The following is an 8340-nucleotide window of genomic DNA, read 5'->3' as shown; positions in this document are numbered from 1 at the left end:
TGAGCAGGAGCTCCACTGTGACACATCTTGCATTACTCTCTCAGGCTCATATTTGCCTTCTCATATACTTACAGCTTAAATCTCCCACTGGAATGGACCTTCCAGAAGAAGCAGAGGACGTCTTTCTCCATTTTTGTGTCTACAGATTTAGCCAGAGCCCGATACAAAGCTGATGGGTTCCACCATCCTACTCCACCCTCCTTCACCCTTACAGGCAAGTTTTTGCTTCAAGGAAGGGAAGAAAACAACTCTTCATGGATAAAAGCTAAGTCAATTCGTGCCCATTTTAATCTTAAAAGGTTGATTTCTTAATAAAAGGAAATTGTGAAAAATATGATGTAAACAAAGCATATGGTCCAGAATTCTCAGAACCTCGAGTTTTAGCTAAAAATGCCCACACGTCTCCCTTGCCATATGTCTTGCGTTGGGTTCCCCAGAAGCGAACTTTGAGGCAAGGATTTGGATGGAGGTGGTTTGTCTGGGAGGTTATCCGAGGGAGCAGGGGGAGAGAAGTGCGGACATGGGACGGGAAGGGAGCAAAACCAATAAAACATACGTCATCAAGCAGGTTCCTGTGTGCATTTAGGGCTTACCCCCACCAGGGAACTCTGGGAGGCAGGATGGAGCAGCCTAGGAGAGATCTCATCTGAAGAGCAGGAGGCTGGGATGCTTATCCTCCAGTTTCAATCAGGCATTGTCTGGGGACTGCACTGGACAGCAGAGATGCCCCGTCACTCCCAGCTGGGCTGCATGCAGGCTGACAGAAGCCCCCAGGGGCCCCAGATGCTTGCAGGAGGAGGCCATCGGCATTAAATGGAATGACGAGTGCTGGAGAGATATAGGCAGGCACGGACAGCATCTGCCAGGCCACGTCAATCATGTCCCCAGGCCACACATGCCAAGGGAAGTGGACAGATGCCAACTGTCTGGGGAACATGGGCCGTATATACACCAATCCCCATAGTTTAGGCCTCAAAAGATGGTCCATGTGGCAGAGACTTTGCACCATCCCTCTGTATCCCTCCTCCCAGCTGTGCCTCCCCGTGTCCCCCCCTTCCTGCGACTAGAATGTGGACACAGGGATGATCCATCTTAGACCAGGAGGGAGAGGGCAGTTCCTAAGGCTAGTGGAATGACGAGATGGAAGGAACACTGTTCCTGGTGTCAGGAGCTGCTCTCACAGCCCGGGAAGGCTTCATCCAGACTGTCGCAGGTGAGACAGCCTGCTTGTCAGAGCCACTGTTATTTGGGGTGTTTGTTAAAGCAGCTGAGCTTAAATTTTGACCGTGACACTGCTTCCCTCCACTCTTCTGAGATTTGGACCAAAATAGCAATGGAGTGGCCCACTGTTTGCTTCTCATCTTTCTTCCACTTCCATTCCCAGGGACTTTTAGCAAAAGGCTATCGACCTGGCCAGCAAGGGGCCTCTTGGGGCCTGTTGGAGAAAAGCACGGCCTCGCGTCTCGATGGAAGGTCAGGAATGGGTTGCATCAGCCCTGTTTGTGGGTTAAGCTTCAGCAGGAGACACACTGGCCTGGAGGCCGGGGCATGGCCCTGCAGCCATGGATGAGCCACTCCATTTCTCCGAGCATTGCTTTATTTGTTTACAAAACACAGGAGTGGATGAGATCCTACAGCAGCTTGCAGCCCTGAACGTTCTTTGATTTACGAACATGAAAGCACCTAAGGGGGCCGTAGATGGGGTGAGAGTGGCAGCAAATGAGAACTGGATTGAAAGCCTGGCTGCTCACAAGGGAGCTGCAAAATGCCTTTCTTCGTTCAGACCCAGGCAATCACAAAAGCTGAGCCCAGCCACTCCACGAACAGCACTGGGGAGCTCCCTCACCACGGTGTGCCCACCTAGGACGTGATCAAGTTAATAAAGTATCTCACCCCACGGTTCATCCGCACCAGGAAGATGAGCAGAGAATACATCTTCCTTTCCTTGGAGCCTGACTGCAGTGGGAGGACAAGGGATGCTGGAGGAATATTATGGTGTAGTCCCTGCATTGCCCCCTCCCCGCTCACAGCTCTGCAGTGGAAAGCCATTCCTGCAGCCGCTGGGTTCCTCGGCTCAGCTCAGTGCCCTGGAGCTGCAGAGGCTGCTGCCTGGGTTGCAAGCAAATGACACAGAAGAGCCTGAGCTACATCTGAACCACGAGAAAATCCTCGGTGAGGACCAGCGCTGGCCCTCGGCCAGCCTCCAAGGCAGGACAACTCTGTGTGTGGAGTTTGCTGCAGGGTCCAGTCATGGCAGCTGCAGCGCCATGATGCCGCGCACTCACTTCAGCCGTCAGCACCTCCCTGTCTGAGGGCATCCCACAGAGACAGTGAAGGTGATGATGTCATGCTGCTTCCATCCCAAGAGACCAGGCCAGATGACACAGTGATTGCTGGCCATCTCCATGGCCTCACCAGGGTTCTGAACCCCAACGGAATTTTACTCTCTTCTTCTGATATGTCTGCACTGCCCTCATGAGAGGCATAAACTGGGGTCTCCCCCATCAAGGGATTCTCCACGAGCCGGGACAATAATAATTAATGCACGCATTATGGTTGTTACAAGACCCACCGCGTGTTAAGGTACATGGCACAGAAAACGCCACGGTGTTAGTTTCCTGTGGCTGCTGTAACAAATTACAATCTAGTGGCTTGAAGCAACACTAATTTACAGTTACAGTTCCGGAGAAGTCCTAAATGAGTCCTATGCGGTGGAATCAAGGCATTGGCAGGGCTGGGCTCCTTCTGGAGGCTCCTGGGAGGATCTGTTCCTTTGCCCTTTCCAGCTTCTAGATGCCGCCCACATTCCTAGGTTTACAGCCCCTTCCTCTTCCTTCAAAGGGCATCATTCCAACCTCTATTTCCACCGTCATATCTTCTGACACGATCCTCCCGCCTTCCTCTTACAAGAACCCTGTGTTTACATTGGGCCCATCCAGGCAACCAGTATAGTCTCCCATCTCAAGATCCTTACCTTAAGCACATCTGCAAAGACCCTTTTGCCATGTAAGGTAGCATAGTCACAGGTTCCCAGCGTTAGAATGTGGACAGCTTTGGGGGCCATTATTCTATCTACACCACTGGTGTTGGAATTCAGAGGCAAGAGAACCCCCTAAGGACGTGAATGGATGAAGGAGGCATCATGGGGATCATCAAACAGTGTAGAACCCAAACGTGCCCCATGTGGATAAGAAATATCATTAGTTACAAGATATATTGGCGTTCAATGCCTCATACTGGGGGATATAGGTGTCAAAGACTGCAGGCTCTCCAATCAGACCCAGATGAGAAATCCTGCCTCATGCCTCAGTAGCTGCTTGACCCCGAGCATGTTCCTTCTCCTTTCTGAGGCTTAGTTTTCTCATCTGTAAAATGGGGATAAAAAGTACCTACTTAAAAGATTGCTAAGATTAAATGAAATAATACACATCAAGCGCTCAGCAGCTTGCTTTGGCCTGACACGCAGAAAAGATGCCGCTCCCTGTCTACCACCCTGGGAATTTCGTTATCCCCACTCTGCAGAGGGGGAGATTGAGGCCAGAGGAAGTTAGGGCTCTTGCACAGGACAACACCAACAGTAGTAGTGACTGAGTCGGGGCCAAGCCTGGCTCTGCTGACCACAAGTCCAGGCGGTCTGCTCCCCCAGGGAGAGTAGGTGGAGAGAAGGGGATATGTTCTACTTGGAAGAAATGACATGAAAGTAATATGATACAGGGCTGGCCTGGTGGCATAGTGATTAAGTTCACTCACTCCACTTTGGCGGCCCGGGGTCCATGGGCCCGAATTCCCGGGCACAGACCTACTCACCGCTCATCAAGCCATGCTGTGGCGGTGTCCCATATACAGTGTAGAGGAGGACTGGCACAGATGTTAGATTGGGGCAAACTTCCTCAACCAAAAAGATGATAGACAAGATGCCGGACTTGCAGAATGCAGACTTGTCCTTGAGGCCACTGCAGACTTGGGGATTTGTTTGCTCTGGTTTCCTTTTAGGTGGGAGGTGGTCTAGAAATGTCCCTGTGCACTGGTGCCCATCTGTCCTGAACTCCACGGTGTTTCTGTCCGTTGTAAACCAGGATGACAGGAAACTCCACAACACACTGGCTTTCTAAGACCCTCTTTAGAAAGGAAAATGAAAACCAAGAGGACAGGCCTCCTGCGACTCTGGCCAAATCAGGGTCTTTCTTGGCTGTTTACTGAATGAAAGTACGGGCTTCCTTTATGTCCCTCTGCTCACAAATACTTCCTTGGGCACATATGTATTCATTCATTCTCATGGTGTTTAATGAGCAACGAAACTGCCCATAAAAAGGACGTCCCTGACCTCACGGAGCTTAGGGGAGGAGATGAGTATTAATCAAAGAACCACATAAATAGGTATGAAATTAAAACTGTAATAAGTGCCATCAAGAGCAGAGCCTCGTGTGGGGTGGGCCTGGCAGGGGAGGGACACAGACTGCATTGGGTTCAACAAAACCTGTTTCCTCTACTGCCTGGACACTGGTCAACTACGTCCCAGCTTCCCTTGAAAACGGGTGTGGCCACGTGCCTGCGTTCCAGCCAGTGGAATTGATCTAAGTCACTTCTGGGTCTGGCCCACGACCAACCTCTGAAGCCGCCTTCCAATGGACAATGGCCGTGACTCAGGACACCTGTATCAGGCTCTGCCGTGAGTGGGAAACAAACTTCTATTGGGTTCAGCCTCAGGATTTCGGGGTTTATCTTTCACCGGCAGTTGGTTTTATCTCAACTGTTCCAGGAGGTGACATGTCCGCTCAGAACTAGAGGATGATGGGAGTTAACCAGATGGAAAGACAGAGGCGCAAACTCAAATGGGCTGATATGGGAGGGAGGAGCGGGCATTTGAAGAACTGAAACATCCAGAAAGTGAGCAGTGAGGGCACCACACAGGTCTTTGCAGCCCACATTAAGGAAACTGGCTTTATCCTAAGAGCACAGTGAAGCTGTTGAAGGATTTTAAGTTTGGGGGCAGGAAGGAGTAGAAAAGATGACATGATCAAATTCTCATTCTTAAAAGATTACTCTGGGTGCCACAGGGAATGTTATAGAAAGAGAAAAGTGGGCGCAAAGTGGAGAAATCAAAGGGACAGGCACTGAAATGATGGAGTATGGAATGATGTCAGCTCTCTCCCTATTATTAGTTCTATCGAGGCCTTTGAACAAGTCAATAGGTAGAAAGTCAGCCACATGCTCTCCTGTCTCAGGCAGGACAGGCCCCACGTGTGGCTCCCACAGCACCGTGATTGAGTAAAGCACCAAGACATGGATAGCTGTGTCTACACCAGAGGGAAATGTGCAGTGAGGGTGGTGCTTTCAGCGTCAGTAAGGTTCCCATGGAACACACTTTCCTCTCAGTCTGGGTGAACCCCGTGATTTCCTGTGTGTCTGGGGGTTTCTGTGCAGGAACCCATCTTACACGTCATAGACTCTGCCTGGCTTTGGACTAGACAATCCTCTAAGAGGAACTCTGCAGTTCATTCCGCAGGGGGGCTAGGAAATGATGCTTTAGCTGTGGGGGCTGAAAGAAGGACCCCCCACTGAAGCTCGGAAGCTCTAGCAGAGAAGCACTTCTCCATCTTTGTGAGCAGTCGTGGCTCATGGGATGGCATCCTTTTAAACACTCAGATGGTAGAGCCCCTGCAGCAGCACAGGCGCATAGAAATAATGAGAATCGTTAGCTTTGGGCACCCCAAATCTCAGTATTCAGATCAGCTTTATGGGGCAAGGAGCAGAGAGAACAAGTTCAGTGGATCCACTTTACAATCCTCTGGTTGTTATCTACAAAGCCTGATAGAGCCCCACCAAAACCCCTCCTTACCCCTGCCCTGCGGACTCCTAACTCCCAGGGAGGTCACTCAAAGCATAGCAGCACTCTGCTCACCCCTACTTCTTATTCAATTAATCATCTGTTAGCAAAAGAACAAGCTGTTTCTAAAAGGGAAATGTGGCACTGAATGGAGTCCTCCATCACAGCCACAAGGAAAACGGAGCCAATGTCAAAGCAGCAACAGAGGAGAGGAGTGGCGGGCAGTAGAAAATATACCTCAGCTGTGTAGCAAGTCATCTGGGCAGTGAACATGTCCAATGTGTCATTTGGTCGGATCACACCATAGTAAAGAGCGTCTGGGAGGACCAGAGACCCCTGCTCCTGTGAAGGTGGATGTTACAGACTGAATGTCTGTGTCCCCCCAAATTCATATGGTGAAGCCCTAACTCCCAATGCCGATGGTATTAGGAGGTGGGGCCTTTGGGAGGTAACTTGCTTTAGATGAGGTCATGAGAGTGGCCCCTCCATGATGGGATTGGTGCCGTTGTAAGAAGAACAAGACACTCCAGCGCTCTGTCTCTCTCCCCACCATCTGCCAACCAGGAAGAGAGCCCTCACCAGGTGCTGAATTTGCCAGCACCTTGATCTGGAACTTCCAGCCTCAAGAATTACGAGAAATAAGTGTCTATTATCTAAGCCGCCCAGTTTATGGTACGGTTGCTACAGCAGCCCAAGCTGCCTAAGACACTGGACATTGCAGATTGAGCAAAGGACCCCACCTCAATGATCTACGCTTCGAATTGGAATCAAGTAAAATCTCCTAAACATACCAATCATGGGAATCCTCACCTTAAATACAAATCCTATATAAGCTCTGACCCTAAACTCTTTCTCCCTCTCCAATCTTCCCTTCCAATTACACTAATCTATCTAGGTTAATCTTCAGGGCACATAAAATTTGTTCATTCAAAGACACAATGAGAGGACTGCAAGACTTGAGAGTAGATGACCCTGTGAAGTTACAATCAGTCAACTCATGACCTGTGAAAACGCCCACCTCATTATATGGTCTGTTACTGTCACCTGAGACCGAAACGATCAAAACACAAGGATGGAGCATAAGGAAGACAAGACAAGAAAAAAGAAAGGAGCTAAAAACAGTGGAGAAGAAGAGACAAAACTGTTGTCATTTGCAGATGATAGGATTGTCTACCTGGAAATCCTAAAGAATCCGCTGAAAAAGGACCATATGTTCTGTAGTTCAGTAAGATGAGCAGAGAGAGAGTTAACCACACAGATATAAGTAGTTTTCCTAGATAACAGGAAAACCAGCCAGAGAATGCTTTGGGGAAAGATTTTATTTAGAAAGACTACAAAAACCATGAAATAGCTAGAAATAGAACAAAAAAACCTATATGAAGAAAACCATAAAACTTTACTGAAAGTCATAAAATGCTATAAAGACAATCACATGAGGGCATCAATTCTTCCCCTACGGTGCCCCAGTTTATTTTTATAAATTTATATTTAACATAATTCTGCCTGCCTAGGGCATTCTATTCTTTTCTTGGATGTCATGGATGTTCTATTCTTGGGTGTCTGTAAGACCCAATAATTCTCTTTTTTTAGCTTGTGTGAATGGGTTTCTGCTCATTGCAACCAAATGACTAACCCAACCTAGGCTACCCTTTATCTTTTGTGTGCCCATATATCTTGGATCTCAAATCCTCTTATGAATCAACCTGCATCTCTCTTCAAAAGGGCTTTTGAAGCTTCTTGGAAGAAAAAAATTTGTTGTGTTTTACTTTAAAAAGGCTTTTTGGCAGTTTTAACCTGCCACAATACCAGCTTCTGCCCAGACTGAACATCTTCCCAATAACTGGCTCAGTTCCCATGACAATTAGTTCAGACTCACAAGAAAAGGATCCTGATTGGCTGAGCCCACCTCTTTAGTCAAGTGCCAATCACTGGCCCAACAGTCTGTAGCCAAGAGAAGCAGAGTCTGTGGAACTCTGGGTTGGGTTGAATGAAAAAAAAAAGAGTGCTGGCGATGGAGGCAGTGATCGACTCTTTGCCACATGGGTCTACCGTTATTAATGGCTTCCATTTATTATGCACCTACATTGAGCTAGGCACTCATGCATTTTATCTCATTGTAAATTCCTAACATTTTCCCATCCACCTTGCCAAGTGGATTTTAATATCACCTCGATGGTAAGGAAGCCAGCTGCTCAAGGTAGGTAACGTCTCTGCAGTCACTTGACCGACCTATAAGTCAAAGATGAACCCAGTTCCCAATCTCAAGTGTTGGAGTCCTGCCTCCTGGCCTGCCCACGTTTGGGTTGCAGTCACGTCCCCCAGGTTGGGATGTGCTAATAAATTGCACCTCTGAGTCTGCAAAGCTGGGTACCTCCTTCTCCTGGGCCTTGCCCAGACACTTCTCTACCAACCAGCCAGCCACTCTTATTTACCTAGTAACTCCCATCGTCTTTCCAACTGCTGCTGAGGGGGCAGTTCCTTGGGAAGACCTGAGTCTCCAAGCCTGGATGGGC

The sequence above is a fragment of the Equus quagga genome, chromosome 21 (genome assembly GCF_021613505.1).
Source record: "Equus quagga isolate Etosha38 chromosome 21, UCLA_HA_Equagga_1.0, whole genome shotgun sequence".
NCBI lineage: Eukaryota > Metazoa > Chordata > Mammalia > Perissodactyla > Equidae > Equus > Equus quagga.
This window is presented reverse-complemented; position numbering follows the sequence as displayed.